Source organism: Balaenoptera physalus, assembly GCF_965194825.1.
Source record: "Balaenoptera physalus genome assembly, chromosome: 4".
Taxonomy (NCBI): Eukaryota; Metazoa; Chordata; class Mammalia; order Artiodactyla; family Balaenopteridae; genus Balaenoptera; species Balaenoptera physalus.
Window position 1 is genome coordinate 59,826,360 of NC_138891.1, and position 26,960 is coordinate 59,853,319.

General features: G+C 35.1%; 1 long non-coding RNA gene across 1 annotated transcript in view; it reads right to left on the bottom strand.

The window, feature by feature from the left end:
* Positions 1-26,960, bottom strand: part of LOC309660591 — a 139,751-nt gene that overhangs the window by 25,291 nt on the left and 87,500 nt on the right. Inside the window, exon 3 of the long non-coding RNA XR_014263488.1 lies at positions 9,874-9,928. This is a non-coding gene — a long non-coding RNA (uncharacterized lncRNA). The remainder of the gene's footprint in view (positions 1-9,873; positions 9,929-26,960) is intronic.

Genomic DNA, 26,960 nt, shown 5'->3' on the forward strand with positions numbered 1-26,960 from the left:
GTTAATATCCAAAATATATGAACAGCTCGTACAACTCGATATCAAGAAAACAAACAATCCAATTAAAAAATGGGCCAAAGACCTGAATCGACTTTTTTCCAATAGACATTTTTTTCATGTCTTAACAGGCACATGAAAAAATGCTCAACATTGCTAATCATCAGAGAAATGCAAATCAAAACCACAAGGAGATATCATCAAATGGCTATCATCAAAACTCTACAAATAACAAGTCTCGGCAATGATGTGGACAAAAGGGAACCCTAAGCACACTGTCGGTAGAATTGTAAATTGTTGCAGCCACTATGGAAAATAGTATGGAAATTCCTCAAAAAAACCTAAAAAAACAGAACTAGCATATGGTCCAGCAATTCCACTGCTAACATATATCTGAAGAAAACAAAAACACTAATTTGAAAAGATACATGCACCTCAATGCTCAGAGCAACATTATTTACAATAGCCAAGATATGGAAGCAACCTAAGTACCCATCAACAGATGAATGGATAAAGATGTGGCATGTATATGCAATGGAATATTAGTCATAAAAAAAATGAAATTCTGCCATTTGCAACAATATGGATGGACCTAGAGAGTATTATGCTAAGTGAAATAAGTCAGAGAAAGACAAATACTCTGTTATCATTTATATATGGAATCTAAAAAATAAACAAATGTGTATAACAAAACAGAAACAGACGCACAGATATAGAGAACAAACAAGTGGTTAGCAGTGAGGAGAGGGAACGGGGGACAGGAGAGTTAGGGATATGGGAATACAAGACACAAATTATTCTGTATAAAATAAGTAAGCAACGAGGATATACTGTACAGCATAGGGAAATACAACCATTATTTTGTAATAACTTTATATGGATTATAATCTATAAAAATATTGAATCACTGAAAAAAAGACAAGCAAGAAAATAATGAATATGAAGACTCTAATATGACATTGTGAGGGCTTCCATTAGTGACCAAAAGCATATATATAGGTCAGGATTTTCTTTCGTCTATATTACTTTTCCCATACCACATAACTTTCAAATCACAAGTTAGGACTGAACAGTTTAAGGTTCAAAATTAGTGCTGAAATTTAGGCTGCCTACTAATTTTTGGTTGTCCCTTCAATAGTAAACTCAAGATCATATACAAGAAAAAAAAAAAAAACTAAATACCTAAACTGAAGTCGTACTGTGTTAGGAATTTTCACTTACAGCATTAATTTAATCTTCACAATCATCCAGCGTGGAAAGTATTATTATCCCCATTTTCTAGAAGAGGAATTTCAGGCTTGGAGAAGTTAAGGAATCAGTCAAAAATACATGGGTATTAGGTGACAGAAGCAAGAGTCTCCTCCAACCACTCCCCTTCTCCAGTAGTTTTCAATTTTACATTTCAAAATAGAAATATCTTTTTTTCTGATGACATGATCATTGTAAAAATTAAAAGCATTCAAAGTTAAAGGATCACCTCTCTGTCAATTGACACACATACATACAAACATACACGCACACCCCCAAAACTACCATACAGCAATCATGGCAGCTTCCCTCTAGTATCACTGACTGTTAAATTCTTTTAATTTTTATTGAGCTGTAGTCAAATCTGCTCACTAACACTATGCAGATAAATAACATTTTCCTTCTATGTTGAAAGCTTTTCCAATATTGTATTTGAAAACAATTCTCATGCCCCAACTTAGATTTTTTTTTTCTTTAGGTTTAACATGCCCAGTTCCTTCAACTCTCTCTCTCGCAAATGAAAGCATTTCCAGATCTATAATTTTCCTGGATTACTTCCTGGAATTGAACATAATATTCCAGATATAGATTGATCAGCTGCAGAATATTTAACTCTCTTAATTTGGACACTCCATTTTAAAGCACTTTCTTGAGCATATGACCTTTAAGACTAAAATCTAAGTGTGCATTTACTTTCTGGGCATCTATATAAAATTTTTTACTTTTAATGAGTTTATAGCCAACTGAAAACCCTAAGCAATTTTGCCAGATCTTCTTCTTTCTGTATTTAAACATTGTTTGTCTTAATCTAAGTATGTATCCTCTATGTTAACTGAATCAGTTCTATGATCTATTATATTAGTTATCCCTTCCAGGTTATGTCATTTCCAATTGAACCCATTCACCTCCTATGTCTTCAGGTCACTAATAAAATGTCAATCAGGTCAGGACAAAATTCACAGCCCTGCAATTTGTCACTCAAAACACCCTTCCAACTCAATATCAATCCATTAATCAACTGCCTTTGTGTACCATGCAATGGTGCAATAGATAAAAATCGCTCATGGTATTGGTATTTTGAATTAGCTTAAATTCCCCATATTTTAAACAACGATTGTAGCATAAAATGTTATAAAATTATACACTGGTTGTATTCAAAATGGCACATGGGCCATCATTTTTTTTGTTCCTAGATTTGTATTTATTACAGAGTATATTAGAAAAATTATCACTGGTACATTACACAAACCTGTGTCCTTACAGCTATTTTCTTTTAGGATGAGGTTAAGTTTAAATTTAAAAAAAAGAAAATCAGGTGACAAAGAAAAATGTTAGGTATATAAAAGTAGACATAGTATGTGAATATGGTGAAAAATATAAAGGTACTAAACAAATGACTAAAAATAGAGAAACTCTGGCATAGAGTTTTATAGTTTTCAATACACAAATACATCATCTGATCCACATAAAACCACAATAGAGAGTACATGAGGGACATCATCAAATGCCTTGTGCATTTTAACTTGTCCTAAGTAAACATTTACAGGTTCCTAGGAATCAACATCTGCCTCTAATTCTCTATGAAAGTAGGCAAGGTTAAAATATAATAGAAATACATTTAAATGAAAATAATTTTCAGTATTTTTCCTAAAGTGCTCGCAAGCCATCTGTCTAATAATCTGCTCTACAATTGTGTATGGCCTAAAGCTTTTGAGTCTATGATTTCTAGGTATGCTTTTATACCAACTGTAAAAATTGGGACATTGCCTATCTCCAGTCTTTTGACACTTCTACTACCCAAACTTCCTCCAAGATACCTGGCAATAGTTCCTAAATCGTAGATGGATTTTTTTCTTTTTTTTTGCTACTCTAGCATGCATGTATTTCATCTGACCCTAGGGACTTGAATTAATTTAGACCATCTGCATGCTCTCACCAATCAGTCAATAAATATTTTGAACATTCACTAAGTGCTGAGCAATACATTTTAAATTGTTTCCCCTGGGGAACTTACACAGGGAAGAAAGATACGTAAATAAATATATTTATTTCAACATAAGTGCTGCAACAGAAATATGTACAGAATCCCACGTGTATACAGAGGGAAAACTATCCACCTGTGCATGGCTTTTAAAAGGTGGAGATATGTGAGTTCAGTCTTAAAGACTGTCCATGAATTTCCCAGGCAAACAGGGGCATTCAAACAAAAGGATTAGTAAGTCTAATATTCAGGAAACACTAAGAAGTTCGGCAAAGCTGGAGCTCAAACAGCATAATGGAATAGACAGATGAGATGAAAGAAAAGCTCAAAACATACCATGAAGGGCATTATGTGCCATCGTAAGTCTGAATTTAATTCTATAAATTATAGAGAACCAAAAAAACTTTTTAAGCATGGAATGATAAGATTCATTTTTAGAGAAATAATTGGTGGGAGTAAAGAAGCTGTCTTCTTTACTTGATTGGAGGGTGAGAGGAGAAAATGTATGCCAAGCAGCAGCAAGAATTTTTAAGGAGGCTGCTGAGATAATGCAGGCAAACATTGAGGGCCAGAATCAAGGTGCTGTCCTATGCTATTTGAGCTTTCAGTTTCTCATCAACATGTTCTTCTTCCAATTTAATAATTAGTTTTGATAGAAGAGGCGAAAACTATATGGGGGACTAATTCTACTATTTCTCCATCACCTATTAATGTTAGAATTTTCCCCAAGTGGGAATTATCTACCACTTTCTTTTATTCTATTTATTCTAAATAGAATTACAAATATTTACATTTATTCCAAAAATATGCAAAAAGTTTTAAACGATCAAAAGCTAATATTTTGTTAGAATTTTCTATATGTTTCAGATTATTCTAGGCTTTTATCTTTCCTGACACTATTATTACAGGTTTCTGTTACCCTTCTCTTTGAATTTGACTACATATATGTGGTAAAATTTGCTAGATTCTACACCCCACCTGCCATATGTTTCTGCCTCCGTCTAATTTACTAATAGACCTCCCAGATTCTAGGCAGAAATGCATATATCCACACTAAAATTTGGATTTCCCAGCCTTCATTATAGCTAGGTGTGACTCTGACTAATTTTGGCCAAGGGAAATAAAAGGAACTAGTATGTGCAACTTAAGAGTATCCTTATAGTATGGAGACATGCCCTTCTTCCCTTCCTCCTTCTCGATGGCTGAAATATAGAAGTGATGGCTGGAGCTGGAACAGCTATATTAGACCATGAGGTGACCTTGAAAATAATGTCTACATGCGGCAGAACCAAAAAAAGGCTGGGTCCATGAGAACATTATAGAGCACAGACACTGGGCCAGTCCTAGACTACCCCCCAACAGATTTTAACAGAAAAGAGAAATGAATTTCTATCCTGTTTAAGCTACTATAACTTTAAGTTCCTAGCAGCCAAACCTAATCCCTAAGTGATAGGTATCTCTTCTTTTAAATTTTAATCTCTTCCATCTTCTTTTTAAAGATCATAAAGTGCAAGTAGAAGATAAGGGAAAAACATCAATGGCACCCTTCCTTCGTATCACCCAATTCTTGTGTACCACATAAGTTTATTTGGTGCATTTTTTTTCTTCCTTCAGTGGAATGATCTCAAATTGTAAACTCAACGTGTCATTTGAAGGCCTGTCATTATTACCAAGCTGTCATTTCTTTTATTTTTTTCTTCCAGTTTTATTGAGATATAATTGACATACAGCATTGTATAAGTTTGAGATGTACAACATAACGCTTTGATTCACATACATCATGAAATGATTATCATAATAAGTTTAGTGAACATTCATCATCTCATATAGATACAAAATTAAAGAAATAGAAAAAAATATTTTTCCTTGTGATGAGAACGCTTAGGATTCACTCTCTTAACAACTTTCATATATAACATACAGCAGTGCTAATTATATTTATCATGTTGTACATTATATCCTTAGTACTTATTTATCTTATAACAGGAAGTTTATACCTTTTAACTGCCTTCATCCAATTTCCCCGCCCCCCATTTCTCCTCCCGCTTCTGGTAACCACAAATCTGATCTCTTTTTCTATGAGTTTGTTTGTTCATTTGTTTATTTTTGAAGTATAATTGACCTACAATACTGTTAGTTCCTATTACACAACATAGTGATTCAATATTCTGTACATTTCAAAATGGTCACCATCATAAGTCTAGTTCCAATCTGTCACCATACAAAGATATTACATAATTATTTACTATATTCCCCCCACTGTACATTTCACACCCATGACTCATTTATTTTGCAACTGGAAATTTGTACCTCTTAATCTCCCTCACCTATTTCATTCCTCCTCCTGCTCCTCTTCCCTCTGGCAACCACCTGATTGTTCTGTGTATTTATAACTCTGCTTCTGCTTTGTTACATTTATTCATTTGCTTTGTTTTTTAGATTCCACATATAAGTGAAATCATATAGTATTTGTGTTTTTCTGTCTGACCTATTTCAGTTAGCGTAATACCCTCTAGATCCCTCCCTGCTGTTTCAAATGGCAAGATTTGATTCTTTTTATGGCTGAGTAATATTCCGTTTTATATATATATATATATATATGTGTGTGTGTATATATATATCTCACATCTTCTTTATCCATTAATTTATTGATGGGCACTTATGTTGCTTCCATATCTTGGCTATTGCAAATAATGCCGTAATGAACATAGGGGTGCATATATCTTTTTAAATTACTGTTTTTGTTTTCTTTGAATAAATACCCAGAAATGGAATTGCTAGATCGTATGGTAGTTCTATTTTTAATTTTTTGAGGAATCTCCATACTGTTTTCCATAGTAGCTGCACCAATTTACATTCCCACTAACAGTGTATGGGGATTCCGTTTTCTCTACATCCTTACCAATACTTGTTACTTGTTGCCTTTTTGATAATAGCCATTCTTACAGGTGTGAGGTAATATCTCATTGTAGTTTTGATTTGCATTTCCCTGAAGATCAGTGATGTTGGGCATCTTTTTATGTGCCTGTTGGTTATCTGTATGCCTTCTCTGGAAAAATGTCTATTCAGATCAACTGCTCATTTTTTAATCATATTGTTTGGTTTTTGGTGTTTTGTTTTTGTTTTTGCTGTGGAGTTGTATGAGTTCTTTGTATGTATTGGATATTAACCCTTTATTAGAGATATTGTTTGCAAATATCTTCTCCCATTCAGTAGGTGGCCTTTTCATTTTGTTGAGAGCTTCCTTAGCTGTGCAAAACTTTTTTAGTTTGATGTAGTCCCATTTGTTTATTTTTGCTTTTCTTTCCCTTGCCTAGGGAGACATATCCAAAAAAATATTACAACCAATGTCATATTACAACCAATGTCAAAGAGTATACTGCCTATGTTTTTTTCTGGAAGTTTTAAGGTTTCAGATCTTACATTAAAGTCTTTAATCCACTTTGAATTTATTTTTGTGCATGGTGTGAGAGAATAGTCCAGTTTGATTCTTTTGCAGGTAGCTGTCTAGTTTTCCCAACCTTATTTATTGAGGAGGCTGTCTTTTCTCCACTGTATACTCTTGCCCCCTTTGTCATAGGTTAATTGACCATAAGTGTGGGTTTATTTCTGGTCTCTCTATTCTGTTCCATTGATCTATGTGTCTTTTTCTGTGCCAGTACCATACTGTTTTGATTACTGTAGCTTTGTAGTATAGTTTGAAATCAGGGAGCACGACACCTCCAGCTTTGATCTTTCTCAATATTGTTTTGGCTATTCTGGGTCTTTTGGGTTGCGATTCTTTCTTTTAAATTCACTGGTCAAGGAAATCCACTTATCTTTTCTAAAAACTCTAAGAAATTTAAATTCTTAGAAAGATATTTCTAAATTCAGACTGCCTGGATTCAAATCTGGCTCTACTACTAAATTTTTGTGTGATGTTTGGAAAATTACTTAACCTTTCTAAACCTCAGTTTCTTCATCTGTAAAACTGGGATAAGAGTTGTGAGAATTAAATGCGATATTCAATGTAAAACACTTACTACAGTGTCTTGTATATTAGTAACTCTTCAATAAATAAGAACTATCACTACTTAGCATGACGTAGTGGTCCAGACATTCCCTCATTCCCTTTCTCTTTGGTTTTACAAACTCCAAAATGACACGGTCCCTGTTATCCATGGTCTTTCACACTTTCACCCTTCAAGCAGTTTTCTCTCATTGATCAGATTATGCTCAGACTAGAGGTTTATTTCACTGCTTCCTCAACTTTTTGAAAAAAAAAAAATTCAAAGCACACTACCATTCTTTTGTCTTCTTTGAACAAAGTGCATCTTTATGCCATTTCATTATTCTAATTCTAAACCCCATCCCACCTTAATCTCAAGATAATAACTACATCCTTGTCTTAACATTCCAAGTTCACTTTCTTCATTACTATGTTCTGCATTGGTATGGAGACATTTAAGGCCAAAAGTGTTATTAATGACCCTCTTTCTTATGTTCTCCAGTGAAAATGCATCTTTTCCACTATTGATCTGTCAGTGTTAGACCTGCTATCCTGTATATTATTTGGATTTAAATTTTTTGATAAAAATTATCTCTATCTCTATTTCAACTCCTTTTAAATTTGAGTTGAAAACTCTCTGAAAACTCTGCAGGTTTTCTTCCAGATTTTGTAAGATATATTCCAGGCTCCCAATTAGTCTGGAAAACCCATTTCTATCCCATGATACTATATATTCAGTCAGCTATTCACTTGTAATAGCTCCTTTTTTTTTTCACCATTTGAGTTCTCCGGGATTCCAAGTCACTTATCAACCATTCTATGTTTCTTTTGATGGTTTTGCTAATCACCAAAAGTGAGTAACTGTCAGCAGTTTCAAGGTCTTTCAGGTTTTCTATCTTCTTGGTAAATTTTCATGTAGCTATAGCCATACCCATCTTTAATAAAGAGTAAATAAACATTCACCATTAAGACTCTGCTTCCTAGGTCATTATTATAGGCTTTCTTAAACATATTAACTCCCCTGAATTATTAATGCCAATTTTTAAATATGAAAACAATTTCAATGAGGCTTCCAGTCACAGAGCTAATAAGTAATTTAACCATAATTAAAAAGCAATGTTCTTTTTGCTATACCACAGTATCACAGAACTTAAACTCCTGACCCCAAACTCTTAAAATCTAGTTAGAGACTAAAAGTAATACATATATAATAATATAATAAACTTTAAGACTATAAATTATATTATGCTAAGTTGTAAAAATCATTATGAACTAAATAAGGTCAGTACTAAAATATGGACACAATACTAGGAAAAAGAGATTTGCACAGCTTAAAGAGATTAGGAATGATTTCATGAAGAAGTTGAAATGTTAACTGTGAATTTAAGAATGGTCAGCATTAAATAGGCAATAGCTTAGGGGAAGGTTTTCCAATAAAGTTAAGGCATATACTAGGAATATCCATGACACATTCCTCAGAGAGTGACAACACCAGCCTAACAGAGAAGGAGGCATGTTTTATCACCAATGTTGTTTTCTAAGTAGAAATGACTCAAGTATGGTGGACCTCGAGTGTCAGACATCGGAGTAAGCAGGGCACAGCAGTGTTTCCCTAACTGAAATTCTACAGGCATAGCCCCAGTAGTCCACAAGGTTTTCCACAAGAACTTTTTTTTTTTAATGTGGCCGCACCACGTGGCATGCAGATCTTAGTTCCCCGACCAGAGATCAAACGCGGGCCCCCGCAGTGAAAGTGCCAGTCCTAACCACAGGACCGCCAGAGAATTCCCTCCGAAAGAATTTTTAAATTTTGTGTTTTCATTTATTTGATTGTCTAAGTAAAGATTTATAATTGATAGATTTATCCCTATGACCACCTCAATACCAAGTACTGACAAGAGAGTTCAGTACCCACATCTTGTATGTATGTGATTATACTGGTGCTAACTACTTTAACTATTGAGGTTTCCTGAGAACAAAACAGAACCTGATTCAAGACATAAATTATATATTCACATGAAGCAAGGTCAAAATGGTGTCATAGAGTAGTGTATGAATAAAGGTTCTGAGACAACTCAAGTGGAAAAAAAAATGACATCACAAAGTGACATAGGCATAGCAAATGCAAAATACCCATCTATAAAACCAATACTATATTCACATGGTGACAGAGTTTGGTTTCAGCAAAACATTATATGTCTTATTAAATTTTGCTAATTGAAATTTTGCTAAATTTTGAGCTTCATTTATATTAAATATATAAATTTGTTTTTATGCTTGTACAAGAACTACAAACATAAGAGGATTATATATAATTTTCTACTTATTTATTTTAATTTAATAAAAATAATTTAAGTCAGCATTGGATATCTATGAAAAAATTTCTTGTCTTTAAAAAGTGGTCTACCTAAGGGACTAGGAATATTCTATATCTTGATCTGAATGGTAGTTACCTGGATGAACAGATATTTACAAATCCCTTGAACTGAACACAATATTTGTGTACTTCACTCTAACTCTATTATACCTCGATGAAAAAATGAAACTCAAATAAACAAATAAATAAAAGTAGTCTGTATATTTCTTGAGTTTGAGGAAACACTGGTACCAAAGCTTTAGAACAGACAGATTTAGCTCCTGTTGCAATTCTGCCACTTACCAGCTGGGTAACCTGAGACAGGCTTCTTAACCAGTACAAACTCCATTTTCTCCATCTGTAAAATGAGGATAATAACAGATCCTTGCAAGATGTTGTGAGGGTTATAGGGAAATTTTGCAGGTAAAATACAAAACAATAGACCTAATATATAACGGTGCTCACTAAACAACAGTGATAAAGGAAGGAAGGGAGGAAAGGAGGGAGAGGGAAGCAAGCAGGCTTTGGCTTAACATGATACACACATGCATACATGTATAGTCACACACAACCATGTACACATGATTTTGAAGGTTTTGAGCAAAGCAGGAAGATGATGAAAGCAGTCCTTTAAAAACTGCAATCTGTCAGTGTTATTAAGGGAGAGTTAGAGTAGAAAGCAGAGTGTAGGAAGTCTACTAAAATTCATCATAACCTTCAATAACCAAACTGCATAAATCAGTAAATTACATATCCTGCAGTGAGCTTTTCAGAGAGCTTCAAAAACTATTCAGTCTATCTGGATTTTCCTTCAAGCTTCAAAAAGCATTTATTAAGTACCTATTTGCTGCAGAAGTAATAAAAATGGTCATGATTCTGCTTTCCCAGGAACTTATGAGCTAAATGAATAGATATATTAAACAAATCAATAAAGTAGAAAAATTACATACTCATTTTAGATTCAAGTAAAAAAAATAATGGCTATGGACTTTAAAAACTCAGGATATCCATTGTCAACACTGCTCAGATGCCAAAAGTGGTATATGGGTGTGGGGGGGAGGGTTATATTTCAGATAAGGTGGTCAGCAAAGGTCTCTCTGAGAAGATGACATCCACATAGAAGTAGATGAAGAAGCTAGCCAAATGGATGTTCAGAGGAAGAACATTCCAGGCATATGGAAAGAATTAAGCCTGCTGTGTTCAAGGAAAAGGAAGGAGCAGAATGAGCTAAAGAAAAGGAATAGCAGAAAAATGGGATCAAAGGAATAGTGAGGGACAGATCAAGGGGAACAAACAGACCATGATGAGAACACTGAATTTAATTCTAAATGAGATGAGAAACCATTGGGAAATTCTTAGCAAAGGAGTAATCTAATCTAACTTGAGTTTTTCAAAGGATTACTCTGGCTGCTGTTTTGAGAAGTAACTGTAGGGGAAAAGGACAGAGGTGCGGAGAACATTTGGTAAGGGGATTCATGTAAGTAGAGAGCACACTGGCTTTCTTCTCTTCTCTCAGTGGAAGAGCCCTTAGAGAACCACTCTTAAGGACTGGGAGAACCTTAGAGAAGGAGAGACAAACATCTCACTTCCAGGGGTGGGGTTTTGCTGAAATACAAAATCCAGAGGCCCATCTTAATGTGACCACCAAGGCTGGAACTCTGAGACAGTGAACCTGATATGTGACCCCTAGCATTTGGGAGTATTTGAGAACAGGAAGATGTATGCTTACCTCCCATCTGAAGATAATAAGGTGTCTGGGGCTACCCATGATGGCAGCAAAGAGAGAAGGAAGCAAAGGGGAAACAGCCTACACTTCCCTACTGTTGAGACAAGGATGTGAGTTCCTATGGGCCAATGGGAGACCACAGAAGATAACCAGGCTCAAGCTACTCCTCATAAACTAATTTTCTGCCAGATAGACAAACCCAGGAGAAAGAGGGACAAGGTATACCTCTACGGACAGGGACTGAGGTTGGGTCATAAGAGCTCAGCTTGAATACACTCATTGCACAGTAGCTTCTTTTTTAGGGGGCACCTACAGCCAGATTACATGTAAGATTTTTCACTTTTTCCCATACTCTCCCTTTTTCACTTTTTCCTATACTCACCTTCCTCTCACCATCTACCCTCAAGGTAACAGAAAAGGTAAGAAAGGAGTAAAAAATAAAGAGATCTAGTGAAAGAAGAGGTTCTGCCCCACGTTTCCTTATTTCATGAACCCTAACCTCTGCTATACTGCTCCATAAGTATGTTGGAAAAAAATCATACCCAGAGAATTGACTTCAGGGCCATTACTACTCATTTCTCATTATAACCTAACTTATATTATAAGGACTCAAGGTAGTTTGCATAATATTTATAGACAACATGATAGCCAATTTGGAAATGAACTTTTTTCTAAACAGAACATAGAGAAAGAAGGTCATTCCTGTCTTCCATCTAAATGTTACTGTCTTTATTTGATTTTGACAGAAATTCATCTGCATCTGCTTGCATAAAGTATAACAATGATCTATTTGTACCTGTGGGGAGACAAAAAAATGAGGCTTTAGAGTTTCAGTTAGTCAGTACCCATGTACAGAGTCATATAAATAAATGATAGATGGATAAATGATATATGGAGAATACATAAATGATAGAGTATAGATGGACAAATGATATATGGAGAATACATAAATGATAGAGGATATTGATGATTATAGTATAGATTAAAATATATTACTTGAATGAATGTAGATTAATTCATTCAAGAAGTACTTAACTGAGTATTTACTATGTGGTAGGCACTGAGTATTCAGTGGATTCCTTACAATCCAAAGAGAGAGGTAGGTATTTTAAAAGTAAACACAAATTATTATACAATTCTGAACTCAGATACATGCTATAAAGCAAAAGAACAAGATGTAGTGATGGAGAACTCTTTACATTTGGGGCATAGGGGAAACTTCTCTGAGCAAGTGACATTTAAGCTGATAACTGAAGGAAAAAAAGGAACCAGCAGATGAAGAGTTGGAGCAAAGGCCCTGTTGTGGAAAAGAATTTGGAGTTTGCCAGAAATTTAAAGAGAGCCAGTATGACAGGAACTTAGAATAGTGAACAACAGCATAAGATAAAGTTAGATGGAAAGTCTAGCATGTGCCTTATGGACTTGAGACTTGTTAGACTTTCCTAAGCAATTGTTTGCATTTTATTCCAAGTGTAATGAGAAAACTTTGATGGGTTTAAACTTTGAAGACCCACATTTAAAAAGACCACCTGGGCTGAGGGCAGTGTGGGAGAATGGATTGAATAAGAGGCAAAATAGAGAAATGTGAGGAGATTATTGCAAAAGATACTGATGTCTTTAATTAGATGGTAGCAGTGAAAGTGAAGAAAACTAAGCCCCTTTTCCTTCTGATTCTACTTGCTTGTGAGGGATAAGCTCATGACAGCTTTAACTGCCACTTCTATGCTGATGACTCCCAAGTCTATCTCCCTGGATGCAATTTCTTTCCTTAAACTGACAACACTGCCAGTGCCTCCCCATATCCAATTGCTTAATGGACACTTCCTTTCAGATAGCACAAATTCAAATGGAATTCTTCATCTTCCCCTCCAAACCTGTTGCCTTCGTGACTTCTCATCATTCTCCCCATCACTTGGAATCAAAACTTTGGCATCACCTTTGATGTCTGTCTCCCTTTCTCTCCATCTCCCATGCCCAGGGTAGTGAGGCATTAAGAATACATGCTCTGGAGTCATAATACTTAGGCCAATGGATTGGAACAGAGTTACAGGACATTTACCTGGTACATAGTTGTCTTTGCTATGCTCTAGATTGCACATTATAATGCAGGAATTTTTTTAAAAATTTCAACTCCTGTATGCCCTGGAACGTGTGGGAATCCTAGCTGATCACACAGCAGTTTCAGGTACAGTCTGTCCACATCAAATAAACACAGCAACACTAAGTCATAGAATGGATATCTGATCCTCCTTGGTTATGTTGAGAGGAAAATTATTATTTCCTAAGCTGACTACAGTTTTCTCAATGAATAGTATGCAGATTACCACAGTCCTTCTTACACTGCAAAACAGTCATATAAATAGTGAACTTGAAGGAAGATGATCTATTTTTCGGTTTTGGTTTTTCAAGAAAATCTAAAAACCAACCCAGCTAGAGTTAGAACTGAAGGTTCAGAAAGGACTGACAGAGTCTTGGTAGTTATAAGTGAGAAAGGGTGAGATCACCAAGGAAGAGCACTCTGAGAGAGACGAACCAATGATTAAACACAGTACCTGAACATAGTAGAGAGGAGGAGGAAATAGAATCCATGAAGGATTCAGAGCAGCAAAGGTCAGACAGGATGCTAATGATCCTTCCAGACCCACTCTCCACCTGCTCTGTGGGGGAAGAGGTATACATATGAACCTGTATGGTTAATATCTACGAACTCTCTTTTCCTCCTGGTTTTAGTTAGGTACAGTTAATGGGATGTGCACCAGCAAAGATACATCAAAAGAGAGAGAGGTTGGGGTATTTATCACTCTGAAAGGTTTCCATGGACTGGACTTTCACCCTCAACTAAATGCCACAGCTCCTTCTAGCAGCAGGCTATTGTTATGACACCCAGATTTTTGCACTATCTCCCTACATCCTGTCCCTACACTTTATAAATTGCCACCTTATGAAATGAGAGTAACTATGAAAATTTTGAAATAATTCAAAATTATTGAATTACATGCTTAAAAGCCAGTTGTTCTTTTGTTGGGTGTGGCAAGAAGAGGTCTCCTGTAGACATCCTTATCCCCATCCTGGTTTCTTTTTGGGGGCTGATTAAATAGTGTTTACACCTATTTGAGCTGACTCCAAGGAAACAAGCAAGGACCTGACTACATCATCTCAGGAAAGAGTTCTACTAATGTCTAAAATAATTGGGGGATGAGGAGTGGAGTGGAAGAGTGGCAAAGAATCACCAAGGGGGCCAACCTTCTTTTACTATTTTGAGAGACAGGAGATTTTCAAGCTCAGCAAGCCTCCCATTCTGCAGTACACCTAATTAAAGTAAACAGAATTTTAAAATGAACCAAACCCAGTTAGGCAGTAGGAGCTAACATTTCTCTTCAATTATTATATGAGGTCACATCTCACAGTTGTGTACTGGACATCTTCTCCTTTATCTGTCTTCCCATTCACTGCCCTTCTCAGAATATTCAAGAACAGAGAGACCCCCAGACCATCGATGGTCTGAGCCAGTCCAAACCTTCCTAGCCAGTCTCTCTTGCCCTGTGCACAAACAGATGCTATTATACCACATGGTCAACTCACAATATGGAGCTGAGAGGTAGCAAAGGTGGCAGCTGAAGACAGAGACACACAGGGAAAGGGTCGTGCATTTTTAAATGCTAATTCTGTAGCCAGGCTGATACTTCTTGGCAGTTTATAAACTTATGATATGACTGTTGAGACTATTGTACATCTGAAAATGGAGAATTGCTACTATCTTCATAACAAAAGAATCTGTCCCTGCCAATAATGTCATGTCTACCCTAAGAAAAGTTGTGGGTTTTGAGGGTGGGGGGTAAGGGAGATCAGAAGTAGCAAATGAAATATGCTATAATTCTTATGTAAATGCTGCTAAAGGAAATGTCTGGTAAAACTATAGTACAACTCAAACACAGATATCATAATGCATGTCAGTCTAAAAGTAAGATGGAAAAAAATTTTTGATGTTTTTTAAAATATAACTTACGGTACATTCAAGAGATGCATCTGAAGGCTTGGAAATCTATATAATGTTTGTTAGATAATTCATAAAAATTATAATGTATATATAATAATATTAACACACCTTTCAGAATTGGAAAGATTTTGTAATAAATATAATGACATGGAAGAACTGAATATAAAAATAAACTAAATTTCATAAATGTATATAAAATGTTTCACCTCTCAAATTTTTTTCTTTTTACCTCTTATGTCCAGTCTTAAAACTCTACCATATATAAGTTCCTAAAAGTAAAATCTATATTTATCACTCGATAAAAGTGGAAATAATTAAAAGGTGACCAGAAAAAATGTTAACTACTTGGGAATTAAGATTCATGCTTCTGGGCTTCCCTGGTGGTGCAGTGGTTGGGAGTCTGCCTGCCGATGCGGTGGACACGGGTTCGAGCCCTGGTCTGGGAAGATCCCACATGCCGCAGAGCAGCTGGGCCCGTGAGCCACAATTGCTGAGCCTGCGCGTCTGGAGCCTATTCTCCGCAACGGGAGAGGCCGCGATGGTGAGAGGCCCGCGCACCGCGGTGAAGAGTGGCCCCCGCTCGCCGCAGCTAGAGAGGGCCCTCGCACAGAGGCGAAGACCTAACACAGCCAGGAATGAATGAATGAATGAATGAATGAATAAATAAATAAATAAATTAATTAATTAATTAAAAAAAAAAAAGATTCATGCTTCTACAACTGACAAAGGATTAATCTCCAAAATATACAAGCATCTCATGCAGCTCAATATTACAAAAACAAACAACCCAATCCAAAAATGGGCAGAAGACCTAAATGACATTTCTCCAAGAAGACATACAGATGGCCAACAAACAGATAAAAATATGTTCAACATCACTAATCATTAGAGAAATGCAAATCAAAACCACAATAAGGTATCACCTCACACTGGTCAGAATGGCCATCATCAAAATATCTACAAACAATAAATGCTGGAGAGGGTGTGGAGAAAAGGGTACCCTCTTTCACTGATGGTGGGAATGTAAATTGATACTGCCACTATGGAGGACAGTATGGAGGTTCCTTAAAAAACTAAAAATAGAACTACCATATGACCCAGCAATCCCACTACTGGGCATATACCCTGAGAAAACCATAATTCAAAAAGAGTCATGTTTCACAATGTTCATTACAGCACTATTTACAATTGCCAGGACATGGAAGCAACCTAAATGTCCATCAACAGATGATGGATAAAGAAGATGTGGCACATATACACAATGGAATATTACTCATCCATAAAAAGGAACAAAATTGAGTTATGTGTAGTGAGGTGGATGGACATAGAATCTGTCATACAGAGTGAAGTAAGTCAGAAAGAGAAAAACAAATACCGTATGCTAACGCACATATATGGAATCTAAAAAAAGCAGTACTGATGAACCTAGTGGCAGGGCAGGAATAAAGACGCAGATGTAGAGAACAGACTTGAGGGCACAGAGGGGGAAGGGGAAGCTGGGATGAAGTGAGAGAGTAGCACTGATGTATATACACTACCAAATGTAAAATGGAGAGCTAGTGGGAAGCTGCTGCATAGCACAGGGAGATCAGCTCGGTGCTTTGTGACCACCTAGAGGGGTGGGAAAGGGAGGGTGGGAGGGAGGTTCAAGAGGGAGGGGATATGGGGATATATGTATACATATAGCTGATTCACTTTGTCATACAGCAGAAACTAACACAACATTGTACAGCATTTATACTCCAATAAAGATGTGGAAAAAAAAAAGATTACATACCACACACACACAAATAAAGGTTATACTCCATTTAAAAAAAAAGATTCATGCTTCTAAATAACTGTTAGATCAAAGAAGAAATTAAAACTGAAAGTTTCTAGAAAGCATGGAAAGATGAACCCTTCACACTATTTATTAAGCCAATGAACATTTACTGAGCACCTGCAATGGCAAAGAAAGCACTTTGCCAAGCATGAAGGGATGTGAAGAAAAATGTGACAGTCTTCCAATGTGAAGCCAGCACAGACTCTAGTGGAAATATATGCTAAGGACTGTAGGAATCCAGAAGAAAGAATCATTAATTCCAACTGATCAGAATACAAAAGAAAAAAAGTTGCACTTGAATAAATCACTTCTTGGGGAATGTGCTGGTTTTGGTTAGATAGCGAAAAGTGAAGGGAAGCAGACATTCCATGCTGCAGGAAGGCACAAAGACACAGAGGCATGAATGTGGAATGGGTGAAACACAGAAGTACAACTAAACCTGTTAGAATTTGAGTCCGTGATAGTAAGATTAAAGATTAAAATAAGGTGTGGATGGCCTTAGATCCTCAAGCTTTAAAGTGCAAAGCTCTTGGAGATCTTCTTAAAAAGAAGATTCTGATTCAGTAGGTAAAGGGTAGGGTCTGAGATTGTGCACTTCTAAACAAGCTCCCAGACCAAGACAGTAATGCTGGTGTGGACAATACTTTGATCTGCAACGTAATAAAGGATTCAAGGGTGGAAATCATGGAGATTTAGTGTCCTTAAAGAAAGGCAATGTAATGTAGCCATTAAAATACAGTCTTTTTAATCAGACAGATAGGATTTAAATTACACTTCCTTCACTTATTAGCTGTGTAACCTTTGTCAATTTACCTTTGGAGGCTTAGTTTCCTCATTTATAAAGTGAGAAAATAATTATTACCTCAAAGTATTGTTATGACTACATGAGATAATGATTGTAAATAACTTGCAAAATACAAATACACAGCTAAAAAGTAAATACTCAATATGTGGTAACATTACTTCCTGAAGCCTATAATATGAGAGGACTCCTTTCCTCTGTTGTTCTCCTTAGGCATAAAATCACTAATTTTTTTTCTTTTCCTTTTTTCCTTCTTTTATATGCTAGGCCTTTTCTTCATACTGTGTAACTCCCAAAAGAATAATTTAAAAACAAAAGCTATTAGATGCTTACTACATCTTCACACTATTGGAATTATTCTAAATTAGAGCTAAACTCAACGCTTTCTTTGAGGTTTTTTATTTTTTTTAATTGCAATATAGCTGACATACGACGTTGTATTAGTTTTAGGTGTACAACATAATTATTTGATATATTTACATGCAAAATGATTACCAACAATAAATTTAGTTAATATCCATAGCCACACTTAGTTACAAATTTTTTTCTTGCCATAAGAACTTTTAAGGTCTACTCTCTCAGCAACTTTCAAATATATTATACAATACAGTATTATTAACTATAGTTACCACACTGTACATTAATCACTGACTTTTCTGAACAGTCTGCTATGTGATGGTACTTCTACGTTGCCTCCAGGAACAGACAGATAATAGAAAGGGAAAAACAAGGGGCAGGTACATGGTTAGAAGTTTTTAAATGGTTAAAACCTTTAATGATAAGCAAAAAGTGTATACTGAAATACTATAAACTATTGAAAAGATTAAGAAGTTATGGTGCAATTTTTTTTTTTGGCCACACAGCACTGCTTGCAGGATCTTTGTTCCCCAACCAGGGGATCGAACCCAGGCCAGGAAGTGAAAGCGCCAAGTCCTAACCACTGGACCGCCAGGGAATTACCAATTATGGTGCAGATTTAGATGTCAACTAATTATTGTTCTGCTTAAAACAAAGATGATAGGGAGGAAGTGATTAATTTCAGAAATTCCCAAAAAGAAAATGTATTCAGTGAATCTCAAAAAGGTAGGTCTGAAGGAATAAACAAATAGGTTGTCAAGTTTGTGATGCAAAACACAGATAAGAAATGCCAATTACAGGCCAATGATTTTGCTAAAAGGGAGTGAAATTACTAAGGAAATAAATATATCAGAACTATAGTTTTAGGACTGTGTCATATTTTTTTGTGAAAATGAATTGGCTTTGAAAAGAACTAGCCATATTCAGAAACCTCCAGTTATGTTTAAGAAATCCCAATCTCAATCCCTACCAATGAGTCATTTTTTGTTTCCTTTATTAAATTAATTCTTAGATAGACAATGTCAACTAGATACAAATAATTTTTATATACCATCATTTGTAACTGTACTTAAGACAAAAAAAAAAAAAAATCTATCATTGTGGAGTCTACCAGAGTACATAGGCAACTATGGGTCACAATTTTGTTAATGCACCAGACAAACCCTGCCCTAAAATTCGTTTCGAATACAAAATAGAATTAAAGAGAGACTGATATCTTGTGTGATTGTGTGAATTCAAGAAAAACATTTGTGTCTGACTTTGTTTTAGACTAGTTGGAAATCACGGGAGAAACTGGAAGTAAACTTCTTGCAAGATGAAACATACAAATGTTGGAAGTGATTCAATTCAATAGACATTTATGGGGGATCTTTCAGGTGCCAGATCCCTCATGGAATTCATGGAAACTTAGCCAATGCTGATGGAATGGATGGGGGTGGATAGAAAATAAATTCATAGGAAAAAGAGCCCCTTTTATTGTTCTATGTTGGTGACATAGATATAAGGATAAATAATACTTAGTATTCAGTCCAATTTTTCATAAAGGAACCCTTTATAACAAGAAAATAGTTCTTTCACAAAGTTTGAGATTCCATTCCCAACAGGCTAGAGACCTTGCAGAGAAAAATAACCAAAATATAAGACTAGTCTCAAATTCTAATATTTTTATCAGTTGAAGTTCAGAGCTGATCTCCTCTTTTCTTCAAACATTATATCAGTGGTTGATCCGGCCAAATAAAACTCCCAACATCCAATAGCCCCATCTTCTTTGCTTCTCTCTTTTCCCCTCTTCAAGTATGTTCCCCGAATCCAGATTTTCTTTCTGGTAATATGTGTGTCTGCCCGGACGATTTTCCCCTACATCTAATTCTACTCTCACCAGAGATATTATGTCAATAATTTTATTACTGTCACTAATACTAAAAATGAAGAGAAGGAGGCAGAGGGAGAGGAGAAGGAAGAGGACAAAGAAAAACGTTTACTGAACACCTTCCATGTCCTGGCATTGTCTTTTTTTTTTTGACCACCCTGGTCAGCTTGCGGGATCTTAGTTTCCCGACTAGGGATCGAACCCACGCCCTCGGCAGTGAAAGCACGGAGTATTAACCACTGGACCGCCAGGGAATTCCTCGTCTCATTTAACTTTCACTAAAACAAATCAAAACTTGCTATAATTAACTCCATTTATAGATGAGAAAACTAAACCTTCAAGAGGTTAGGTGCCCTGTGGGGGTGGGGGTGGTGGGATGAATTAGGAGATTGGGATTGACATGTATACACTACTATGTATAAAATAGATAACTAATAAGAACCTGCTGTATAAAAAAATAAATTAATAAAATTAAATTTTTTTAAAAAAGAGGTGAGGTGCCTTGCCTGAGATCACACAGCTTGGAAGTACAGGGGCAGAATTCAAACAGACAGTCTAAGGCCAGATCCCACATGCTTAGTCCCTCCTCTTACTGCCTCCCTTAGAATCAACTGATGATGTTTGAGAGAAAAGGGCAAGACCAAGCCCAAGTCAGTTTGTATGTGAAGAAGCCAGGCTTCAATCCCTGGTCCTTTAACTACAAAGCCTATGGACTTCGCCACTACCTATCCCAGCTTCCTGCACTGTGTCTCCAGATAATTGAATGTTTAAGCTATCAGTAGAATAATCTGTCCATTTCTCTGTTTCATTTTGTTAACAAAACCAGAAACAAAGAATTCAGTCATTAATTGCAAATGTATAACCAGGATACTTACCGATTCCTCCAAAGTCTTTCCTTTCCTCAGATAGGAAGCTTATTATTCCTCCCATCCCAAACACTAGGTCAGCCTAACTGTACTTTATCCTGAAAGTATTAGATCAGTCAATCCCTGTCAACATTAGTAAATCAATAGCTGTAGAATACTAAATTTTAAAAGACGAATGTTTGAATTTTCTTTACCCCTCAAAACATTGTAGACTATGTGGTGCAATTACTAAAAAATCTCAATTGAAATGTGGCAAGTGGGAAAACTAAATGCAGAGCTCCTGATATGATAAACTTCCTCCCAGATTTATCATGATTGCTTATAACAACATGAATTTTGGATAATGATTTCCCTAACGTCAAAGCTTAAAAACCTCTTTTATCAGAAAGCTTAACAATTTAACTTTGGTCGAAATAAGGGTGGGCAGGCCAAAGGCATTTCAGTTAATGCCAGAATTATTTCTGAATCTCTTATAACCTTCAAGAATTTATTATTTCTGATCTTAAGGCAGCTGCGTGATTGGACACACCCAGCATTTCTTAACATATGTATTCTCCCTTTCAAGGTCTTCATTCTGTAGTCCCTTGATACTTACATGATTAATGAACCCTTTGGAAGCTCAGAAATGTCAATGAGCAAAAGCCAGATCATTCTATGAATTTTAGCCCCAGAATTAGTGAAATCTAGATGACTAGCAAATGTGTTTTGTATTGGTGCTCATAAGAGTCAAATGTTTTAATAATATTGTTTGTGACTGTGAATATGACTAGGCTATAATTTGAAATCAGTATAACATCATTATCAAACAAAATTGTTCTTGAAACAAAATTCATCTTTGGCAAGACTTAAAAAATCTGGCGACAGTGTTAAGATACTGGCATATGTTTTTCTGTAAGTTTATTGGTAATTTGTATGTATTTTGTAAAATGTTCATATCTTTGTAAGAGTCTCTTGTTTTAAATCAATTAGAATCTTGATTTGATATATAATGGACAATGTTATTGTCTTTACAGTTAAGTGATAATTGATTTTTAAATTATATTTTCTGCATCATGAAAACCACTGACCAAAAATTTCACCAAGATGCAATAATATTTCAAATATTTTTCTTTGTATGTTTAGGCCTGTCAATATTCTAAGAATCAGTGTAACAGCTCTCACTCTTCAGCAGTTTTTAATGTAAGTAAATTATAATTCAATATTTTCATTCTGATTAATTTATATACAGCTAAACAGCTAAACATGAGATTTCATGGACTAACAAGAATTTATTGACATTTCTTAATCCAACCCAATTATTGCAAGTGAAAATGCTATTGTGAAAAATGTACAGAAAGCACAAAGGAAATTTTCAAGAGACCTACTAGAATCATCACTGGTATATCATTACTTTGACTAATATCGACAGAAAGCAAAACTGAAATAAATTTGAAACTATCTTCAAATTTGGGGCAATTTTTTAAAGGCAAGTTTTTCTGAAATACGTTCTTTACTAATTTTTTGATATTTCCTGTTACTGTATATTTGTATGTGTGCATGTATACACACACATGCACAGAGAAATATAACAGAATGTTCTCTCTAAATTAAAACTAATAAATGCTCAAATTGTTGATTATCAGAGAAATGCAAATCAAAACTACAATGAGGTATCACTGCACACCAGTCAGAATGGCTATCATCAAAAAGTCTACAAATAATAAATGCTAGAGAGGATGTGGAGAAAAGGGAACCCTCCTACACTGTTGGTGGGAATGTAACCACTATGGAAAACAGTATGGAAGTGCCTTAAAAAACTAAAAATACAACTACCATATGATCCAGCAATTCAACTCCTGGGTATATATCTAGAAACAACAAAAACTCTAACTCGAAAAGATACATACACCCCAGTGTTCATAACAGCACTACTTACAATAGCCAAGACATGGAAGCAACCCAAATGCCCATCAACAGATGACCGCTTAAGAAGATGTGGTATACATATATATACACAATGAAATATTACTCAGTCATAAAAAAGATGGAAATATTGCTGTTTGCAGCAATATGTATGGACCTAGAGAATATTATACTTAGTGAAATAAGTAAGACAGAGAAAGACAAATATATGATATCATTTATATGTGAACCTAAAAAATAATACAAATAAATCAATATACAAAACGGAAACAGACTCACAGACATAGAAACAAATTCATTGTTACCAAGGTGGGGGGAACAAATTAGGAACAAGGGATTAACAGATTCAACCTACTATACATAAGGTAGATAAGCAACAGAAAGTTACTGTATAGCACAGGGAATTATAGCCATTATCTGATAATAACAGATAATGGAATATAATCTGAAAAAAAAAAAAAGAATCACTATGCCATACACCTGAAACTAACACAATATTATAAATCAACTGTACTTCAATTTAAAAAGTGATCTTGAAAAAATAATAATAATAAAATAAAGGTAAATAAATAAAACTAATAAAAATTTATTTCAGGAACAAGATGAAACTAAACTTAAATGAGGAAGCACAATTCAGCATCTCTCAAATGGTTACAATAGAAACTGCAAAAAAAAATCAGTAATTTTGCTAATGTCTAATCATTATGAAAATGATTTTAAATTTGTCTGATATTTTTTAAGTTATTTATATTGACAGGAAATTGTCTAATTATATTGTCATAATTAAGTTTCAAAGTTTATAGAGAAACGTTTTATCAAAAAGGATGCTATTTGGTTATAAATAAAGGTAGTACCTATGAATGGCACAATGAACTATTTTGATAATACAGGGAAGAAAAGGCATATTACATTTTGCACTGAGGTTTCTGTTTTGGCTTTCGGGATTTTTTTGTTTTACTTCTTAATGAAGGCACTGTACAGAAAGCTCCCTAGCTAGAATATGGTAATGCTTCTCATAATGACACAACTGATTAACTACTTTAAGTAAGAGGAAATCCTTTATTCCAAGTAAGTTTTTTTTTTTTTTTTTTTTTTTTTTTTCACTCAAAATTATTTAATTACAAGGCTGGATAACTGAAAAAGAATTTTCCATTAAAAACAGTTTCAGAGCTAGAAAGTATCAATAATATACTGGCTAACAGGTTACGACTCTAGGGCAGTGACATGATTAAACAGAAATGGTTTGAATCTTATGGATGCATTAATCTAGATTCGATGTTGGCTCAGAAATCTATTTACAAATGCAATTTCAAAATTAAAAAAAATAATCTGTCTTGAGTTTTGTTTTCTTTCCGTGTCCATAAAAGGAAGAGCTTTTCCTGATCACCAGTTTTTCATACAACAGACAAGTAAATCTCGTGGCACTAGCCAGACATGTTTACACCTTAGGAACTTCATGGCAAACTGGCCTCTTTCAATAGGCAGACAGCGACCCCTGTCACTGGTAAGATTGTCAGGTTTTAACCAAGTCATTTTCCAGCAAACCTTCTCCCATACGTTTTGGAACTTTCCTTTGTATCTCAGCCTCTCCACATAACAGCTCCGTTGCACCGAAAGCCATTGTTCTTGCGGGGCATCTAGCACCACACGACTGCTCCCAAGTCCTGACGTAAAAGCTCCAAGTAAGTTTAAACCCTGTTCTGGTTGATGATGAACCTCAAAATTCAAAAAACTGTTACTCTAATTTACTCACTGAATATATTTCCCTTCAGATGAACTTACTATATAGTCTATTTTATTTATTTAAATAGCAGTTCTGAATCTTATTACTTATATTATAGATCCATCAATATTCTGTATCATTCCTATAACCTTACCCTAACTTTCTCCTCTGTAAGTTATAGGTCTGCATTTTTTTCAATCTAATCTACAGTATCAGTAAGGAGACCTTGTGTCCAGTTTGCCTAGGACAATTCTCATTTACACCTAACATTGTATAACTGATAGCCCCTCCTTCCCTTTCACTTCAAAATAGTCTCAGTTTGGAAAATAATTTATATGGTCACGCAATGTATAAAGAGCATAAGAACTTCAAGTATAGTCTTTGTAATGTTTGCCATTGTCACACTTTTTGACCAAATTAAGAAACTTAAGGCTTCCTAACGAACTTATATCAGTTTTTAGTTACTTAACAGGAATCATCTATTAACACTATTTAAATTTCATTCCTATTGATAAAGATCTCAGATTTTTAATGTTCCTTCAATGCCTTTACTTTAAAAAAAAAACTTGCAAACAATATTCTCTTGATAAGAATTAAAAAGAAAAAAAAAACTTTCTTTTTAAACTTTACCTAAATAATGTGATACATTTTTTGAGAAACTAGAGAAGTTTCTGCCATAGTATGTAGGAATATCAATAAACTCATCTATGCTCCTTTCACTTAACAAGTATTGAGGATCAATATGTGGCAGTTACTCTGTTGAGCACTTTTTAGGGGTTGGTGGTGAGAAGGGAGTGGTGAAAGGGAAGAAACTTTAAATGAAATGTAGAAACTTCCAGTTACAAATCCCATTAAAATGACATTAGAGGAGACCAAAGTAAACAAGGGATGTCAGCAAACTTTGGAAGAGGGAAAGCCAACAGATGAATAGTAACTGACAAAATGACTAGAAGAAGTTGACATCTCAGTGCTTGCAGGGTTGGATAAGAAGAAACAAGTCAATTCCTCCCACAGAATTCAAGTATAGAGGCAACAGGAAGCTATTCGACCACATCTTTCAGTATAATGAGGATTCACATAAAGAAAGAGGAAGAAATGGAAACCCAGGAAAAGAGGGACCTGAAACAAGAGAGCAACAAAGGAAATCTCAGAATGACAGCTTACATCAAGGCTAAAGAATAGCCACTCAGGTTGCTGCAGGGGACAGAGACCTTCAGGGGAGAGTTCTGCAGAGCTGAAAACAAAAAGGAACTGACAGAGTATTTAGAATTGTGTTTGAACATTTGAAAAACTTATTAATAGACTTGATATATCTGATGAAGCATTTTTAAAAATTAGTAAAGGGCACATTAAAAATAACTCCCATTGTTCATAGCAGTACTATTTACAATGGCCAAGACATGGAAACAACCCAAGTACCATTGACAGACAATTGGCTTAAGAAGATGTACTATGTGCGCACACACACACACACACACACACACACACACACACACACACACACACAGTGGAATATTGCTCAGCCATAAAAAGGAATGTAATTTTGCCATTTGCAGCAACATGGATGAAACTAGAGAAATTATACTTAGTAAAGTAAGTCACACAGAGAAAAACAAATATTATATGATATCACTTATATGTGGAATCTAAAAAATAATACAAATGAATGTAAATGCAAAAGAGAAACAGACTCACAGATATAGAAAACAAAATTGTGGTTACCAAAGGGAAAGGGAAAGGGGGAGGGATAAAATTAGGATTATGGGATTAACAGATACAAACTACTATATATAAAATATATAAGCAACAGGGATATACTGTATAGAACAGGGAATTACAGCCATTATCTTACAATAACCTATAATGGAATATAATCTGAAAAAATACTGAATCACTATGCTGTGCACCTGAAACTAAAACAATATTTTAAATCACCTATACTTCAATAAAAAAGGGAAGAAGAAGGCATGGTTCTGTAAAATAGATCTGAACTAGAATTTAGGAAGCTTGAATGACTGTGCCAGCTCGGCTACTGTGTGGTTATAACTTACTTGCGCAAGTAAGTCCTTCTGATCCTCAATTTACTCATTTACAAACCAAGGAGACTGAGTTAGGTGATCTTTATGCTTCTAATCCTAAACTCTATTATTTGGGTAATAGTCTTCAAAGCATTTCTATAGGTATCAATTTTGTTTCAGTATTACATTCAACAAGTTTGTAATAAGCATCTTCTATGTGCCAAACAATGTTCTGAGTGCTTGAGGTGCATCAATGAACAAACCAAATGAAGATTCTTGCCTTCATGGGGCTTATGTTTTAGCTTAC